At 34.3% G+C, this 20,775-nt stretch overlaps 1 protein-coding gene and 1 non-coding gene across 2 annotated transcripts in view; one reads left to right on the plus strand and one right to left on the minus strand.

The window, feature by feature from the left end:
* Positions 1 to 20,775, minus strand: part of Clic (chloride intracellular channel protein 5) — a 79,912-nt gene that overhangs the window by 17,723 nt on the left and 41,414 nt on the right. The gene's annotated exons all lie outside the window — the stretch shown is intronic.
* On the plus strand, positions 879 to 1,014 carry LOC141451588 (U4atac minor spliceosomal RNA). Its single transcript, XR_012456902.1, has one exon. It is a non-coding gene; the product is annotated as a U4atac minor spliceosomal RNA (small nuclear RNA).

Genomic DNA, 20,775 nt, shown 5'->3' on the forward strand with positions numbered 1-20,775 from the left:
AATGAGAAAAAGTTTTTGGGGGAAAAAAGAGTTGGAGCCCGTTTTTTTAAAAGAAAATTTCGCGGAAAACTGGTTCCGTAAAACCTTTGGTCAACATCATGTTCCTTATTTCGAAATTTAATAGCCACCAAATTTATTTCTTGTTAATATTATAGATTTTATAACTGTACAGTACGAACTTCAGAAGGAAAAACCCAAATTACTTAATTCATTTTTGGCCATAAGAATGTAATTAATCAAAAAATATTAACCATGTTAATGTCTTGACGCTCACCTTACATCTGCACAAATAAAAAGAAATTAATTTTCCAATCATTAGTCATTATATTAAGTAATATTCATTCCGCGTAACCCGGGGTTAGTGCTTTGGTCTTTCAAGCAAGAAAATCATTGAAAACTGACTTAAGTTTCAGTAACATATGTACATAAAAAACAAGTACTTATTTCAAAATTAACTAACTGACCAAAATAAAATTGTACAAAAAATATCTTGGATTTTTAGCAGAACGGTAGTAAAACTACTAAATAAATAAATAAATTCAGCAGTTATGAAAAAAGAAAAAATATTTTTTAAGATCCTGAAATCAAGAATTAACCTTGGCATGAGGTAATCACTTGAGTTCGTTCATAGATGTCGCTAGTGTCTCCATATAAACTCAGTAAGGGTTAAGGGAATTTTTAAGTATAAATTAAAATAGTTAGTAAAATTACATGTAAAGTAACTTATGGCAAAATACCACGTTTGAATTTTTAACAGGCTGTATTTGATTAAGAAATAAAATTGAGTAAACAATCTGTGACTTAAATAACGTTTGCTTCTCACCAGGGTAATCGACTAAGGATAATACTAGTGTACCTGTAACTTCACTTGGCTTTCCACCATCCATGTCTTGGGGAGCAAAATGTCCAATGATCGTTAAGTGAGGGCATTGATGCTGACACCATTTAAAATCTATTTAGATTCCCGCCCTGTTGCAACCTTGATTGCAACTGAGAGGCGGAATTTTTGAAAGCCCTCTTACTTGACAGAGGGTATATAACATACACTACACTACACTACACTGCAATGAAAGATTAGACTATATAACGAACCCATGATCACAGGGAACACTGTTCATCATAAGTTGGCGCTCTGATAAAATGATACAAAAAAAATATCTTGCATTTAATCTAGCAATAATCGAGGGCCATTACTTACACAAATTCGAATATTCCCACCCTGTGACGATTTCACTGCAATAAGAGGCAAATTATTATAAGCCATTTTTTTTCTTTACAAATATGATTTAAACGCATTAATTAATTGGTCAGAAAAAGAATTACCTATTATAAAAATTTTAACAAAATAATAGATAAAAAAAGAAACGCTTCGAACGTCAATGACCTGAGATGTTGACGCGCCTTTATTCCACATTTGAAACATTAATTAGGCGTGCATATTACAATTTAATTTAATAAAATAATGCAAAAGAAGCGCAAACGTGTATTTTTTCACAAGATTAATCACAAATGCAAGCAAAATTAATTAAAAAAGATAAGATATAAATGCAAACTATGCAAAAGATATTTTTAAAAATTAATACATATAAATACTATTAAATTATTCAAAATAATACTAACAGTATTTCTAGTTCGTTACAGTTAAATATTGAATATTTTACAATTATTTTTATAAGAATTCGGTTAATAAAATAACTTGTAATTTTTCACCAACGACAAATTCCTCAAGTCTAAATTATCAAATAAATCACTCTAATTATCAGAATAATTATTAAGAATAAATAATAATAGGATAATGGATAATAATCATTCAATTAATTTAATGATACCTTATTTATAGTTGTTTTATTTTCATTTCATCATAGAATAAATTATTCTAGAGAATATTATAGTAATTGAAAGATGTAATGTGCATGTGCAATGAAGGAATTTGTCAAAATGTTGTCGAAAAATTGCAGTTGTTTTACTGATAAAAATCATGGCAAAAATCATTCAAAATAACTTAAAAATAGAACTATACGAGGGTCGTTTGAAAAGTCCGTGCAAAGTCAGAGAGATAGCACTACTGGCGCGTATCGAGGTTATGTTTAGTTAGCAGCATCTCTTGGAAGAACACACACCAAGTTTCAGCCAGATCGGTCTATTTCTTTGTGTTTGGCATTCGTTTGAATCGAGGAAGTCGAGTGATTTTCAAAAAATGAACGAAAAAGAATTTCGTGTGTTGATTAAACACTACTCTATGAAAGGCAAAACGCCTCAGGAGACTAAAGAGAAGCTTGATAAACATTATGGTGACTCTGCACCTTCGATAAGGACAGTTTATAAGTGGTTTATAAGTTCACAAGTGACGCTGAACGTTCTGGACGCCCTGTTGAGGTTACTACTCCAGAAATCATTGATAAAATCCATGATATGGTGATGGATGACAGAAGAGTGAAGGTGCGTGAGATTGCTAGTGCTGTGGGCATCTCGAATGAACGGGTACATAATATTTCACATCAACATTTGGACATGACAAAGCTATCCGCAAGATGGGTGCCGCGATTGCTCACGCTTGACCAAAAACGAAATCGTGTGAAGTGTTACAAGGACGGTTTGCAGCTGTTCCAGAAGAATCCGCAGAACTTTAAGCGTCGTTTCGTCACTGTGGGTGAAACATGGATACATCACTACACTCCTGAGACCAAAGAACAATATAAACAATTGGTTTCCAAGGGGGAATCTGCGCCAAAAAAGGCGAAGACCATTCCTTCGGCCGGAAAGATTATGGCGACTGTCTTTTGGGATTCGCAAGGAATAATCCTCATGGACTATCTGGAAAAGGGTAAAACTATTACAGGTGCATATTATTCATCGTTATTGGACCGTTTGAAAACCGAGCTGCAAGAAAAACGCCCACGATTGGCCCACAAAAAAGTCCTTTTCCATCACGACAACGCACCAGCTCACACCTCAGCAGTTGTGGTCGCAAAATTAATGGAAATAGGGTTCCAACTCGTTTCACATCCCCCCTATTCTCCAGACTTGGCTCCCTCGGACTACTATTTCTTCCCCAATATGAAGAAATGGCTGGCGGGAAAAAGATTTTATTCAAACGAGGAGGTGATTGCAGAAACGAATGGCTATTTTTTAGACTTGGACAAATCCTATTATTCGGAAGGGATCAACAAACTAGAGCAGCGTTGGACGAAGTGTATAAGCCTAAAAGGAGACTATGTTGAAAAATAAAAAAGGTTTACCCCAAAAAATTAAGTAGTTTTTATTTTTGCACGGACTTTTCAAACGACCCTCTTATGAAGATGTAATGTAAAATAAACTGCATGAATTACAGAATTACATTCAATTTAAGGAATCCATTTGATACAATAATGTTATTACGTTGCTTGAATATATACAAAAATTGATTAGATTACAATGAAATAATGAAGTCTTCCGGTGTTGTGTGTAAATAAAATGAAAATACCTACTCTATGAAAGGCATCAATTCTTTGAATTAAAGTTAATAAAGCCATAATAGATATTCTTCTTAGTATTATTAAAGTACTAAATTTATAAATTATACTTCAATTTTGTAATAAAAATATGATTGGGGCAGAATTCTCTACATTATTTTTATTGACCTGTTTCTCTGTTTTTATCCATAGATAGAGTTTTTGTTTTACTAGGATGTATCATAGACTTTCACTGCAAAGGAAGTTTCTACTAGTACAACGACCGATTCTCACCAATTAAGTTACTACATCTTATTCATGGTTTAAGTTAATTCTATTCGAATTATTGTTGAACAGATCCTTCAAGAGAATTCAATAAAATACATGTTTTTTCTTTCTCCTTACCCCTCGATAAAAGGAAGAATTGCAATCGTGCAGATTCTTGATGCAAGGAATAAAATGAATGTGTTTTTTTTTTTTCACAAATTTATAAATTGTTTAACTTTAGATATCTTCATTGGATGAACTCTTAAGCCATCAGCGAATTGGAAGTGGAACTTTACTGATTTGTTAGTTATTTGAACTTTTTTAAAACAACTCTTAACGATTTTATTAAAACATGGTATAGTAATTGTACAATGTACAGGTTGGGGCAAAAGGTATGAACCGGTTTTAAAGGGATGTAAAACAAAAACAATTCAACTTACAGAAATTATGTTTATATTGTTTAATTCAGTACAGAATCTAGTTTTTTACATTAAGTTTGAAAGATGATATCACGTAGGTGGTGGCTGTCAGCCGCGATGCACTCTTGAAGGCGAATTCGGAAGTTTTCAACCGCTCTTCTGCACATTTCGATGGGTATTGCCGTAACTTCCTCTTTGATTCTGTCCTTAAGTTCTTCCTTGGTATGTGGACGATGTTTAAAATCATTTTCCTTTATGTACCCCCCAAAGAAAAAAAAATCACAAATGCCCATCGAAATATGCAGAAGAGCGGTTGAAAACTTCAGAATTGCATCGAGAGTGCATCGCGACTGACGGCCGCCACCTACGTGATATCATCTTTCAAACTTAATGTAAAAAACTAGATTTTGTACTGAGTTAAACAATATAAACATAATTTCTGTAAGTTGAATTGTTTTTGTTTTACATCCCTTTAAAACCGGTTCACACCTATAGCACTACTGGCGCGTATCGAGGTTATGTTTAGTTAGTAGCATCTCTTGGAAGAACACACACCAAGTTTCAGCCAGATCGGTCTATTTCTTTGTGTTTGGCATTCGTTTGAATCGAGGAAGTCGAGTGATTTTCAAAAAATGGACGAAAAAGAATTTCGTGTGTTGATTAAACACTACTTTATGAAAGGCAAAACGCCTCAGGAGACTAAAGAGAAGCTTGATAAACATTATGGTGACTCTGCACCTTCGATTAGAACAGTTTATAAGTGGTTTCAAAATTTTCGGAGTGGCCATATGGGCACAAGTGACGCTGAACGTTCTGGACGCCCTGTTGAGGTTACTACTCCAGAAATCATTGATAAAATCCATGATAGGGTGATGGATGACAGAAGAGTGAAGGTGCGTGAGATTGCTAGTGCTGTGGGCATCTCGAATGAACGGGTACATAATATTTTGCATCAACATTTGGACATGACAAAGCTATCCGCAAGATGGGTGCCGCGATTGCTCACGCTTGACCAAAAACGAAATCGTGTGAAGTGTTGCAAGGACGGTTTGCAGCTGTTCCAGAAGAATCCGCAGAACTTTAAGCGTCGTTTCGTCACTGTGGATGAAACATGGATACATCACTACACTCCTGAGACCAAAGAACAATCTAAACAATGGGTTACCAAGGGGGAATCTGCGCCAAAAAAGGCGAAGACCGTTCCTTCGGCCGGAAAGATTATGGCGACTGTCTTTTGGGGTTCGCAAGGAATAATCCTCATCGACTATCTGGAAAAGGGTAAAACTATTACAGGTGCATATTATTCATCGTTATTGGACCGTTTGAAAACCGAGCTGCAAGAAAAACGCCCACGATTGGCCCACAAAAAAGTCCTTTTCCATCACGACAACGCACCAGCTCACACCTCAGCAGTTGTGGTCGCAAAATTAATGGAAATAGGGTTCCAACTCGTTTCACATCCCCCCTATTCTCCAGACTTGGCTCCCTCGGACTACTATTTGCTCCCCAATATGAAGAAATGACTGGCGGGAAAAAGATTTTATTCAAACGAGGAGGTGTTTGCAGAAACCAATGGCTATTTTTCAGACTTGGACAAATCCTATTATTCGGAAGGGATCAACAAACTAGAGCAGCGTTGGACGAAGTGTATAAGCCTAAAAGGAGACTATGTTGAAAAATAAAAAAGGTTTACCCCCAAAAATTAAGTAGTTTTTATTTTTGCACGGACTTTTCAAACCACCCTCGTAGAGCTAAGACATCACACAGTAACCGAGCGGTTAGAGCCCGCAAAGCTACGGTGTATTGTTAGCACTGGACAGATTCCTGATCAAGCCTTCGATTTTATTTAATGGAATAAAAAGAGAAATCTATCGTTTATATAAATTTGCGACTGACAGTTGAATATAGTAAAGTCCGCCTTAAAAAAGGCTTTATTTCACTCTTTTTTTAAAAGTAGGACTGTAACAATTATTTGAAAATTTTGTCCCGAGAAAATCGATTAAAAAAAAAGGGAAAAATTAAATCATTTTTAATTAACTTTTCGAACTACACAAAATTAATAATAATTGCACCACAACTATTCATCTACACCTAATGATAAACAATTATCTCACAGTTCCAAGTAATTATTAAATCATCATCAACGACATCTATGACTGATGTAATCATAGAGTACAGTAATATGTAATCATACAATATTATGGCGGACAATTTTAATACAAAACTGGCCATCATATAAAACGTGAGTGAAGTGGAAATTGCACCCAGTATTATTGCTTTTTCAAAAACTACCAATTTTTCCATTAAAGTTACAATTATTTTATAATATCCATTTTCTGTGAAATTTCACAGATAATAGAACGCAGAGGGAATCTACAGTTACTCGTACTTAGACAATATATAGAACAAAAATAAAGGGAAAGCAAGGCTCACAAATTAAAGCAAAATAATATTCATTATTACCAACTGCTGAGGAAAAAAAAAATAAGTGTATTTAATTAATGAAAACAGAAATTAAAATATTAATGAAATATTAAAAACTTTACTTTCACTCGAGGTATTTACTGTACAAATATTTGAATAATCAATAGGGGAAAAATAGGGAATTAAAAGCGTTGAAAGATCAAATAATATATTACTAAGAATATTTAAAATGCTGTTATATTAATAACCACTTTAACAGCAAACTAAATCGTTAAACGAAACTGTTAACACCATTATTTAAATACAAAAAAAATAAAAATACGGTCTTTTGTACAATCTTTTAGACTGACCTTAACCAGACTATCTATTATAAGAATTGCAAAAAAAATTTAGATGTTAGAATTAATATATGTATTTCTTTTTGTGTTTACTGTAATCTAACTCAATAAAAAGTCCAAATCTCATTCTTTTGAGACAGATCTGAGGATGAAAAGGCGATGATAGAAGGCTCTATTATCGCAAGGCAATCCGATAGCCAGCATTTATGTCACACGTTCGAAGTTGTACAGGCAAACTAAAAGACCTGAATATGGAAAAAAAAATGATAGTTTAGTGCTTTTTGGGTTAAAAAACGAGGCAATCGAGAAGGCCGTCGCTCTGACAAGACTTAGAGCTAAATAAATCCCCTCTTAAGAGGCCTGAATCTCTTTTTTTTTTTTTTTTGCAAAATAGGCGACGAATCTCTGCAAGAGAAGCTTCATGAAAGAAAAAGAAATCCTCTAGAGCTGAGCTGTAGATCAACTTACCACGCAGTTGTGGCAAGCGAAGATTTTTCTGATCAACTTCGTACACACAGTTCTTCAACCGGGAGGCTGACTCGTCTCTTGTTATAGTGAAAGTTTTCCCGAAGGAGATTTGTTAGAAAGATGCTTCACTACAGAACTCGGGGGAACTAGCGTTTCAGGTAATTTAAAAAACGGGTTACAATAATTTTAGAAAGATATGGATAGATAAGACCCCTATTATAATAATTATTTGCATTTATTATTATTACAGGCGTCAAAATCTAAGGTCACTGGCACCCGGAGCTTTTTTTCTAGTGCACCGACAGGTTCCGGGCAGTATTCTCTCGTTTACAGACAACACTGTCCATTTCCGGACAGTAAGCTGTAAGAAGCTCTTAGGGCAAAACAAAAAAATCCTAGCCTAATCAGCGAAACTGAATGACTCACAAAGTATAGCAAGAGACGGTAAAATAAGCGAAGTCGAAATCTCTACTGATTAATCTTATCTCTGACGTCGTATTTAAGTCTGAAACCAGTCTGAGATTGAATAAAACGTGAGTTGCTGGTTGGTGGTATGCGAAAAATAATCAATAATGGCGGACATAAAAAATTTTAAAAAAAATTAAAGCATAAAAATATCGAAGAACGTTTTTTCCTATATAATACATAAAAATTATTTTAATTAATAATATTATACAGTGAAGTTGTTAATATGTACAGTAATAAGGTTGGTCTGTCTCAAGATATACGAGAAAATATAATAGCACATTTAACAGGATTCAAATTGTCTTTCAAGGAGTATTTTCCAAAAGCCGAAAGCACAAATGATAATTGGATTTCAAACCCCTTCGATAAAGAAAATTGAGGAAAAGCTACATCATTATCAATAAAAGATAAAGAAAATTTAATAGAATTATTACGTGACAGAACTTAAATGATAACTATGTAAAAATCTGCTTAAAGAGACCGATTGTAATGAGTAAGCTCTATCCAAGCAACATTAAATTTAATTGGTACTTACAAGTAGTTGAATGTTTAAAAGATATTAATTTATAAGATTTGGACTTAAATATAATAATCCTAAAGTAGAACTGTGTAAATTAATTAATAATCTTGAAGAGAAAAATAAGTACGCAATTTTTAATTGTTTAAAAAAAGTTTTAAAACTAAGATCTTACAATTTATAAAGAGAACATGAACTTGAACTTCTTTGTTACAGATACAAGTGGTACGCAAACCAAAAAAAGTTGAGAAACGCTGATTTAGAGTTGTTCTTTCTTGACAATTCGTAATATTAAACTCCTAATCCCCAATCATTCCACACAAGTTTATTAAAGAATGTCAATAATTTAAAAAAATAATAAAATAAAAAGTACAAATTCATAAATAATTGCATCTTTTGTACGTAATATTCCATCTGTAGAAATGTTATCTCCAATACACTTTAATGATAGCCAGTCATAATTATTTGGACACATGTCTCTACAGTTCTACTCTACTTTATGTATTCCGGTTATATTGACACCGTAGATCCGTTATACTTTGAGGCCGACGACATAATTCGTATTCAGCTAAGGGAGAAAGGATTTAAAAAAAAAACAAAAAGAAGTGTTTAGCATATTATTAAAGAATTATAACGTCTCTGTTTCTTATAACCTATTCTCGCCAAGTACTTTCCATCATTAATTTAAAATTAAGCGACACAAGTTTACGTTTTGTCTTTTTTTTTTTGAAGTTTATTTGTTTGTTACGTATAATTCTTGAACAGGAAATAAAGATATCCTCACAGTGTGTGGTTAGCGTAACTCGAAAAATCGGAATTATCTCTGTTCAAGTCTCGGGATTTCCTTTTAACTTCGTGTGTTCATTACACACACATACGAGAGTCGTTTGAAAAGTCCGTGCAAAGTCAGAGAGATAGCACTACTGGCGCGTATCGAGGTTATGTTTAGTTAGTAGCATCTCTTGGAAGAACACACACCAAGTTTCAGCCAGATCGGTCTATTTCTTTGTGTTTGGCATTCGTTTGAATCGAGGAAGTCGAGTGATTTTCAAAAAATGGACGAAAAAGAATTTCGTGTGTTGATTAAACACTACTTTATGAAAGGCAAAACGCCTCAGGAGACTAAAGAGAAGCTTGATAAACATTATGGTGACTCTGCACCTTCGATTAGAACAGTTTATAAGTGGTTTCAAAATTTTCGGAGTGGCCATATGGGCACAAGTGACGCTGAACGTTCTGGACGCCCTGTTGAGGTTACTACTCCAGAAATCATTGATAAAATCCATGATATGGTGATGGATGACAGAAGAGTGAAGGTGCGTGAGATTGCTAGTGCTGTGGGCATCTCGAATGAACGGGTACATAATATTTTGCATCAACATTTGGACATGACAAAGCTATCCGCAAGATGGGTGCCGCGATTGCTCACGCTTGACCAAAAACGAAATCGTGTGATGTGTTGCAAGGACGGTTTGCAGCTGTTCCAGAAGAATCCGCAGGACTTTAAGCGTCGTTTCGTCACTGTGGATGAAACATGGATACATCACTACACTCCTGAGACCAAAGAACAATCTAAACAATGGGTTACCAAGGGGGAATCTGCGCCAAAAAAGGCGAAGACCGTTCCTTCGGCCGGAAAGATTATGGCGACTGTCTTTTGGGATTCGCAAGGAATAATCCTCATCGACTATCTGGAAAAGGGTAAAACTATTACAGGTGCATATTATTCATCGTTATTGGACCGTTTGAAAACCGAGCTGCAAGAAAAACGCCTACGATTGGCCTACAAAAAAGTCCTTTTCCATCACGACAACGCACCAGCTCACACCTCAGCAGTTGTGGTCGCAAAATTAATGGAAATAGGGTTCCAACTCGTTTCACATCCCCCCTATTTTCCAGACTTGGCTCCCTCGGACTACTATTTGCTCCCCAATATGAAGAAATGGCTGGCGGGAAAAAGATTTTATTCAAACGAGGAGGTGATTGCAGAAACGAATGGCTATTTTTTAGACTTGGACAAATCCTATTATTCGGAAGGGATCAACAAACTAGAGCAGCGTTGGACGAAGTGTATAAGCCTAAAAGGAGACTATGTTGAAAAATAAAAAAGGTTTACCCCAAAAAATTAAGTAGTTTTTATTTTTGCACGGACTTTTCAAATGACCCTCGTAGATCTATAAATTTTCCCCAGAAAATGTATCTTAGGACAGCTTTTGGGAGGGGGAAAGGAATTGGGCATCCCTCTAAAAGGTCAATATCAGAGTAATATTAATAAAAATTAAATTATATGAGTAAAATACAGGCGCCACAGTAGCCGAGAGGTTAGAAGCGAGAGGTGTAAAGCTAATATGTATTGTGGTAATGGGTTCGATTCCCGTGCTTAGGCCTTGGATTTTATTTAATGGTTAATAAAAGAAATTTACAGTAAACTATGTTTGCTAGTCGTCTCCGTCCATAACACCTAATTTAGTAGTAGGACGTAAAGCCCGCCTGAAAAAGTAGGCATACTTTACTTTACTTTTTATATGAGTAAAATACCAAATTTGAAAGTAAAAAAATTTGAGCAAAAGTTGGTTTTTAGCGAGTTATTTGGGCAAAATTGTTTCCCAAATAGAATAAATATTTATTACACAAATTTTGGTAAAAACAAAATGTATATATTCATTTTTCTGAGCGTCTCATACCAACTGACAACTAATTTTTTTATTAACTAATATACATAACAACTGTTGTTCTAGTTTTTACAACTATTTTTCACTTTTCCCAGTTCCTGGCATTTTATTGGGTAATCCAATACTTAAAAAAATTGTGCCAAAATTCATTATTATTATTATTATTTTTTGTATTTAAGGCGCGTCAATATCTAAGGTTATTGGCGCCCGGAGCTTTTTACAGTGCACAAGCAGCCTCTGGACAGTATTCTCTAGTTACAGACCACCCTGTCCATCACCGGAAACTGTAAGAAGCACCTAGAAAGAAAAAAATTTAAGGACTATTACAACTGGATTCGTACCCGCGAACTCCGCATTAGAATCCAGTATCTCCTAAATATTCCGCTAACCCCTTTCCTTCATTCCCTCTTATTAAATTAAATAAATAAAAACGTAGAATGTAGAATTTTACTTGTATTTGTGAATGAAAAGTTAATGTTAAATTACTAAATAATATAACCAATATACAGTTTTGGTAGAGAGCTCCGTTCATGGTATTATACCCAAAGGAGAAGAGTACTAATTTACATTAGAAAGTACATATGTATATATAGAGTCAAGACAAGAGAAGCCAGACGACAGCTAACCAGCGATAGTTTTTGCGCTTCTATGTTATAGTAATTATAGTTATAAATTTCACTATCATATATTTTAAATTATACTTTATATGTATATAAAACGTATAAGAAACAAAATCAGGTTTTCTTACTTCCTTTAGACTTTCTAACTGATTTAAAGTTAATTCCAAAATTACTAATATTACAGTTGGTGAAAAGTAAAAAAAAAAATTTTCTTCGGCAATCTAAGAGAAAGTAGACAATATTTTATTTTGGAACGGTGACAGCTGATGGTAGAACGGTATACAGGGTGTCCCAAGCTATATGGATAACGACTTTTTCTCGAAAACTAAGATAGCTAGAAAAAAACTAAAAAATACGTGTTCCCTTAGTTTTTTTGTTAGGAATCCAAATTTACTTTGTAAATTTTTTTCGGTGCTTCCAGAAGCGAGATACAGGCACCAACTTCATTTTTTCAAATGGGAAGGTGCGGTTTTTATTTCAGAAATAGATTCCTCTATTTTTTTAAAGAAAAATTTACTTGAACGGTTTTTTTCTGTGAGCGATATTTTAGAAGTTATGAATGAAAACATGATTCTTATAAGAAATGTCAAAATGATAATATTATAACGGTTTTTTGATTGAATAAGAAGAAAAGTACTATTTTATTATAAATTTTACTCCTCAATAATATTACAGATCATGCTCGAAATAGCCTCCACCATTAGAGATGCATAGACATGCACTTTCCTGCCAATTGTCCCTTACTGCCAAAGAAATAGTTTCGGCTTTAACCGAGTTACAGGCATCTAATATTCTCTGCTTTAGTTCATCTACAGATGCCATCCCGACTTGATTCTGATACACCTAGATTTAGAAATGCTTTTAGATAAGCAGAAATAAGGAAAGAAATAAAAAAGTTATGAATAATCACCTTGTTTTTCAGGTATCCCCAAAGGAAATAGTTCATAGGTGTCAAATCCGGTAAACGAGGTGGCCACGGGGTCCCCCCGTGTCGATATAACACCATCAGATATGTAGAGATATCTCGATAGGAAATTTGATGGGCGTGTTATATCGACATATGAATGAATCAAGCCGGAATTGCATCTGTAGATGAACTAAAGCAGAGAATAATAGATGCCAGTAACTCGGTTAAAGCCGAATCTATTTCTTTGGCAGCAAGGGACGACAATTAGCAAGAAACAGCGTGTCTATGCATCTCTAATGGTGGAGGCCATTTCGAGCATGATCTGTAATATTAATGAGGAGTAAAATTTATAATAAAATAGTACTTTTCTTCTTATTCAATCAAAAAACTGTTAAAATATTATCATTTTGACGTTTATTATAAGAATCATGTTTTCATTCATAACTTCTAAAATATCGCTCACAGAAAAAAACCGTTCAAGTAAATTTTTCTTTAAAAAAATAGAGGAATCTATTTCTGAAATAAAAACCGCACCTTCCCATTTGAAAAAATGAAGTTGGTGCCTGTATCTCGCTTCTGGAAGCACCGAAAAAAATTTACAAATTAAATTTGGATTTCTAACAAAAAAACTAAGGGAACACGTATTTTTTAGTTTTTTTCTAGCTATCTTAGTTTCCGAGAAAAAGTCGTTATCCATATAGCTTGGGACACCCTGTATAGTAAGATAGCAGTAGTGAAGTAAGCCTCAACAAGAATCAATTTAATCATTCAGTTTTCTACGAATAAAATCACTTCAAGTTTATTTTTATAAAGATTTTTCTGTCTCTAGTTTAAGACGGCACGATAGCCGAGAGGTTAGAGGTGAGGTTCCGTAAAGCTAAAAGATGTATTTTGTGGTACTGGGTTAGATTCCTGGTGAAGTGGATTTTATTTAATTAGTTTATAAGAGAAACCCGCAAAGTGTTGTCTGTTGCAAGCAATCACTTGGGAAGGAGCACAGTAAAGTACACAATGGACACACTCATCAGTTCAGGACACAACCTAAGGCTACCTTCCCTGGGAAGCAATCCTTCTAGAGAGAGCTTTAAAGGAGGCGTAGTGGCCTAAATGTGGCACAGTCCTGCCACTACACTAAGGGAATGTGGGGCCCCAATCCCTCAGATCCCCGGAAATTTAAAGATTAAAAGTAACCAAAGATTAACAATCCTTTTAGAAAACCTCTACACCATAGGGTTTGAGACATCTAATAAAGAAAGAAGTCTTTATTCAAATTGAAAGATACATAACTTATAAATTTCTTAAATATGTATAAATTATAGAATTCACAAATTAGTAAATCAAATAATAATTAGAAAAACAAAAGAGAAACGTGAATTTGAATTTATCTACTTTGAATTTTTACTTTTTAGACATAAGGTCGACCACGTGGTACCCTGACCGTCAGGTGATAAACATCTAATAAATTCTTGACATTTATTTTTTAAGTGACATAACAGGGAAGTCTATAACAACTAACCCATCTTAGAATTGTCCCAAAACGAATTCTCTACGTAAAACTTGCATGAAATGTACGTATTTTTAAGAGATTTGTGGAAGCCAATTTATAGAATATAATTAAAACTGTCCGGTAGGACAGTTGTATAAGGGTTGACCATCAAAAACTGCACGAAAAAGCGTAACGTTGAAAAACACCCAACTTTGACAATTTTTTTCTCTTTTTCTATAAAAGATAAAATTCCCAAATTTTCTTTAAATCTTACTCCAAACCCTCCTTTATAACTGTAATTTTTTTGCAACCACCCAGATCTAATAGGTTTCGAGAAAAAAGTTGCCGAAAATGAGCAAAAACGGCTTTTTCAAAAAATGTTCTTGTTCTTGTTGTTGTTCTTGTTGTTGTTGTTGTTACCTTTTTTGTAAACAACGTAGCGCCTAAACGCGAGAACCGATTTTCATGAATGAGGTGTCATTCGATTCGGAATTTTATGTAGATGTGCCTTTTGGGGGTCTCGATGCTGTACATCGAATGGGAGAGGAGTTAGCCCCCTTTATGTAAGGCCCCCTCCAAAATTATTATTACTAATTACTCTGTAAATCTTGGCCCGATTTTGATAAAATTTGGTAGGGTGATAGGGTAAGGGCTCCCCTACGTAACATTAAAGCGACGATCAGCTCTTACACTTTTTAAGGGGAAGTATAGCAATCGTTGCAAATTATCGACACGTGATCCGATTTTCATGAATGAAGTGTCATTCGAATCGAAATTTTGTACAGATTTGCACTTTAAAAGTCTCGACGCCGAGCCTCATAAGGAGGGGAGTTCGCCCCACCCAAATAAGACCCTTTCTAAAACTATTATTACCAATATTTCTATAACGCTTAGTCCGATTTTGATAAAATTCAGCCCGAATAAGTGGTTAAAGCTCCTCTACGTGGCTGTGTAGTGCCATCTTGCTCTTACACCTACTAAGAGGAAGTACTGCAATCGTTTAAATTATCAATGAGTGAACCGATTTAAATCAATGAATTGTCGTTCGATTAAAAAATCTTTCCTCTTTGCCTTTTAGGGAGAAGTAATGCAATCGTAGTTTATTTTTCTTACTCCTCTTAAAAGGAAGTACTGAAATCGCAGTTTAATTTTGCTATTTACGCACAAATACCTTCCTATGTTATTCAAAACGCTTTTTCAAAAAAATTGTTATTGAGGATGGTTTGGGGGAACGCAACTATAATCTTTCTATAAAAAGATCTCTCCAGTGGTAGTTACGGTTCCGACTTAACACCTTATCAGATTATAATGATAGCATTGCTTATTCTAAATTTTAAAAAAATCTGTAAAGAAGATATGTAACTTTCTAAAATAGACAAAAAGGAAAATCTATCCAAAAGGTACAAAAATCTCCTTAACAAAAACTTACAGTTTAAAATGTTAAGTATAAGGGTTGATTAAACGCCAAAAGGTACACAAATCAGCGAGTACCCAACATTTCATTAATACTTCATTAATAGTCAAGTAATTCTACTGCATTAATTTTCATTAATAAGTTATTTTTTAGAATTTATTAGATGTCACAGACCCTTATGCTGGCCACTTCATTTATAATATTTTTTGTTATATTTATGATAAATCACATATATGTACATGCATGTTAAAGTAGAAAAAGACAAAGTTAGAGTCGGCTACTGTCTTGAATTCGTCTTACCGAAATATTCGTGAACACAAATAACACACAGTTAGTAACAAGTAGATTATTCAACAATAATTATTCATTTCTCAATTGTAATTTAATTTAGACCCCCTTATTTTACTTACGATATAGTAAAAAATACAGGAATAATTAGATGTCCTAAAAATATGCATATCTTATTTACTTTATATTACATATATACAACATTGTGGAATGAATACCTAGATGGAGAATGTAATTGAAGAAAACTATATTATTTGCGATAAAGCCAGATAATTATTACCTATTATTATAAACGTTTGGACTACTACATAAAATAACAATTACTTTAATCGAAGAATGAACTTAAACCGACGATTTTTATTTAAAAATAAAAATAAATAAATAAAATAAACAAAATCATTGATGTATGTTGGTGTAAGCATTTTTTTAAACAAGGTTTTGAATTTTTTAGCCTCATAATTTTTTTTTATTTTTTATAAGGTTTTTCTTTTTAACCTGTGATTAATAGTTTGATTATTATAGATAAATAGATATTACAGTCAATCTACAGTGCTACTTGAACATATATTTTGTAGATGAAAATGGCCAGCATAAGGTCTGTGACATCTAATAAATTCTAAAAAATAACTTATTAATGAAAATTAATGCAGTAGAATTACTTGACTATTAATGAAGTATTAATGAAATGTTGGGTACTCGCTGATTTGTGTACCTTTTGGCGTTTAATCAACCCTTATACTTAACATTTTAAACTGTAAGTTTTTGTTAAGTATATATATAAGTTGTACTTTCGATTGAGGGATTTTCCTTAAATTCTCCTCAATACAGGGTGTATGCGGAGGAGTGGTCGAAACTTGGGGAGGTGATTCAGCAGCTCAAATGCAACAAAAAATATTCTCTTCACTTTGGCCCGATTCTCAATAGTGTCCAAGATAATTGCATTTTTAACTTTTCCGACGATATTCGCGTTTTTCACCATAAAAACGGCCGTAACTTTTCTATCCTTTATCCTACAACAAATCTGCTTATTCCAAAACGAAAAAGTATTAAATTTCCTATAAATCTGCTGAACACAGAGCCTCAAAACGTTTCTTATAAACAATGAAATTTTTTACTATAATGTCTAAAAAAATTCTATGATTTCTGTTAAAAATTTTCAACTGTATTTTTTCAATTGATTAATGAATCAAGGAGCCATCCAATTGCAGGAAAAGTTGTTGCATTTATTGAGCTTCAAAAAGACCATATGGATGTTTTTGTTTTTTATAAATAATTTTTTTGTGGCATTTGAGCTGCTGAATCACACCACCTCCCGAAGTTTCAACCTCTCCTCCGTGTACACTCTGTATACTAAAAGTTAAGACCCTAATTATTACTTATTCACAGCAATTTGAAGGGAAAACTACCAAATCCTTGGCTCAAAAGTGGCCCTTAATCGAAGACCTGCACGTCTAGCTTAAAGGAAGTCGTTGGCACCGTTTCCGGAAAAATTTCAAATAAATTTGAAAATCCATTCAGTAAAATTCGGACTTCTTGCGCTGAGATTTTGATTGCTACCTCTCCCTTCAAGGGCCCCCAATTGTATAACAAATTTCAGATACCTGCGAGTGATTTTTTTGTTTAGTTTTTAAGAGAGATTTCGTTTCCACACATTAGATTTTACTTTAGATTTTAAAGTTTAAAACTTCGTCAAGGGCAGGCCCTCTCATCCTTTATACCCATAAAAGCTGGAGTCCCTCAAGGAAGCGTTCTAGGCCCTTTTCTTTTTCTAATATACACTGCTGATTTACCTCTATCTCAAAATACAATAGTTTCAATATTCGCTGACGATACTGCCATACTTTCTTCCCACTCCGATCCGATACAAGCCAGTCAGAACAGTCAAATCCATTTAAATCTTCTCGAAACCTGGTTCCGAAAATGGAAAATAAAAATTAATGAACAAAACTCAGTGCACATTACGTTTACTCTACGAAAATCTGCGAGTCCACCAGTTCAACTGAACGGTGTAACGATTCCTCCAGCTGACGTAGTACGATACTTAGGACTGTACATTGACAAGAGACTCACTTGGAACCCACATACTCGACTGAAACGACAAGACGTGAACAGACGCTACAAGCTACTTACTAGACTACTTGACCGCAGATCCAAACTCGACTTGAACCACAAACTGACAATTTACAAAACACTGTTAAGACCCATATGGACATACGGAGCAGAAGTGTGGGGCTCAACCAAACTCTCTCTAACTCCAAACGCCTGCAGACACTACAGTCTAAAATCCTACGGAAAATCCTGAATGCTCCATACTACATCTCTAACCTTACAATACACACCGACCTTCACATCCCTTTCGTCACTGACCTAATAAAGTCTCGCTACCGTAAATTTCACAGCCTCCTAGCACTCCATCCTAATCCTCTTGTCCAACAACTCTCCTCTCTAAACCTTCCAGACAATCCTCCTCGTCGACTGAAGCGAAAATGGCCTAGAGATCTGTTGTGATTAAATCATTGTGAAGGAGTTTCGCCAGTGGGTGATTGCTCCAACCATGACTTTTCAAGAGAACTGAACCAATAAGATCAGATTTACTTGGTGCAACAATTGTTGCAGTTGTAAATATAAAAATAAAGTGAAAAAAAAAAAAAAAGTTCAAAACTTTCGAGTTTAAGTTAGATACCGTACAGAATCTGAAGAATAATGGTCGACCGGTTGGCGTTAGTTGCACAACTTCAGGATACACTATACAAGCACCACATTCAGGCACTCTTCCAAAATATACTGCTGAAAGATAATAAAAATGCACACTCTTCAAAGCAAACTATCTTTATTGTGCAACAAATAATTTAATTAATAATTCCACTATTTTAGAAAGGAACACGGAATCCATTCAGCTGCTCATACACACCAAACATATTTACAATCACACTAACGGAACTAAAGATATATGTAAAACAATGGAGAACTTACAACAGAGATAAGGGTCACTATTTTTGATTACTACAATAATAATAATATAAAAAGTTATAAAATTCTAGTGACACTTCAAATATGGAGAATTCATATCTCTTGGCGGAGTGGGTAATGGTTGCACAACCAAGGACGGAATAAATAACGACAAAGTCAGAGGTCATATCCCTTCCACTAGAAACACTATATCTGAAATTCTCCCGGCTTGGAGTTGCACTTCGCTAACAAAATATCTGAATCATCAGTTCATACATTTTTGTTTTAATTTCTGTAGCTATGGTAACACTGACAAGATAATTGGATCGTTGGGTTTTTTTTTAGAAAATTCTACCTTCATCTTTTTTTAAATATATTTTTTTGTGATTTATTTATTAAAAGGACGCTTGTTACAAGAAACTATTCCATAATTGGCAATAACTTCTCTATAATTTAGTGTCTAAATTGTGCTCTTAACAGTAAGAAGTGTTTTTACCACCATAGAGCAACCTGGCGTGAAGGGATATCTTGTTTTACCACTTCTAGTTCATAAGTCTCGCTGGTTGCCGCCATAGGAATGGGGATTGTACCAACCAATGCAAATACTAAATATCTTTTGCTTCTAAAACATCACATAAGTCTCCAGGATACACACGTCAAAAATAATGTTTATTTAGCCCCCAAAAGTCTAGCCCTAGGAATACTAAGATTTTTAAAGAGTTGGGTTCGCTCTAGAACTGGTAACCGAGTAATTTTAAAAGTATGAGTACAGTCCTGTCAGTTTATGGATACTCTGATATTCCTCAAAGCTTTCGAAATTTAACCCCAAATACTAGAAAAAGTTCTAGGATCACAAAGAATTGGTAACCCAAATATTCCAAGTGACCAAAAACAGTTTCTGTTAGATAAAAGGGAAATGTCCCTCGCAGAAGAACTAAAAAGGGACGATGGAAATTTTTCGTTCCTCTCGTCACCGCTTCGCAATTTCGCCGATCTTCAGGAGTTCAAATTATGCTCCGATTATCAGGACGACTTTGTCGGCCTCCACATTCAGTTTCTACGAAGTTCTTCTTCCAATTCTCACTGCAGTTTCTCAAGGGACCACAATTGCCACTTACTTTATACTCCTTAAAAACTACGACTCATCAACTCCTATCCTTCACATTCGCCGACAACACCACATCTAATCCCATGAAGGCAAACCACATTTCAATCTCGAGTTGAATATTCCCTAATTCTCGGCTACAAAAGTGGGGATTCAATGTAACCGAATTGAAAATTCCAAAACATAGTATCCACACCAATCAAGAAAAACTCTCCCTGATCGAAATTAGCTGTTTTCAAGGCCTACCTCTAACATATTCAGGCGGGGCTTAACGTCCAACTGCCAATTAGGTGTCGTGGACGGAGGCGACTAGCAAACATACTTTACTGTAAATTTCTTTTATTAGCCATTAAATAAAATCCAAGGCCTAGATCGGGAATCGAACCCAGTACCACAATACATATTAGTTTTACAGGTCTCGCCTCTAACCGCTCGGCTACCGTGGCGCCTTACCTCAAACATATCAAGAGTTTAAATTCTGTTAATTTAAACTGAAAAATCATTCAAAAAGAATAAAACAATTGTTAACGTGCGTTTTTAAACATTTGTTCTTAAATTTAAATAAATGTTTTTTTTAACCGACGTCAATAGAGATTACATATAAAAAATATTGACAAGTATTGACATAACCTCTTTTTTTGTTTAACCTTTCTGAATGTAGCTCGTTTTTTTTAAATTACAAATGCATTGAAGCACGTTGTGTTGGTAAAATTATTATTTATTTCTTTGTAAAATAATTCCAGAAAAAAAATACGATTGAGGCTACTTCTGAAAGAGTTAATTTTCCTTTAAGTACTTTTCAGCCATTATGTATAGTTCTACGAATTATAAATTGGAAGAGAGCAAAATTTTAACCAAATGTTACATAACGAACATTTATGGTGGATCTGTTATAGTATCGAAATGGCGGTTTGTAGATAAATTCTAACGTCATAGAATTACCACTACTTTTACCTACGATTACTACTAGAAAAGAATAAACTTTAACATTTAATAAACACTTTT

This window comes from Rhodnius prolixus, unplaced genomic scaffold, assembly GCF_049639745.1.
Source record: "Rhodnius prolixus isolate KJV_2025 unplaced genomic scaffold, Rpr scaffold_8, whole genome shotgun sequence".
Lineage (NCBI taxonomy): Eukaryota > Metazoa > Arthropoda > Insecta > Hemiptera > Reduviidae > Rhodnius > Rhodnius prolixus.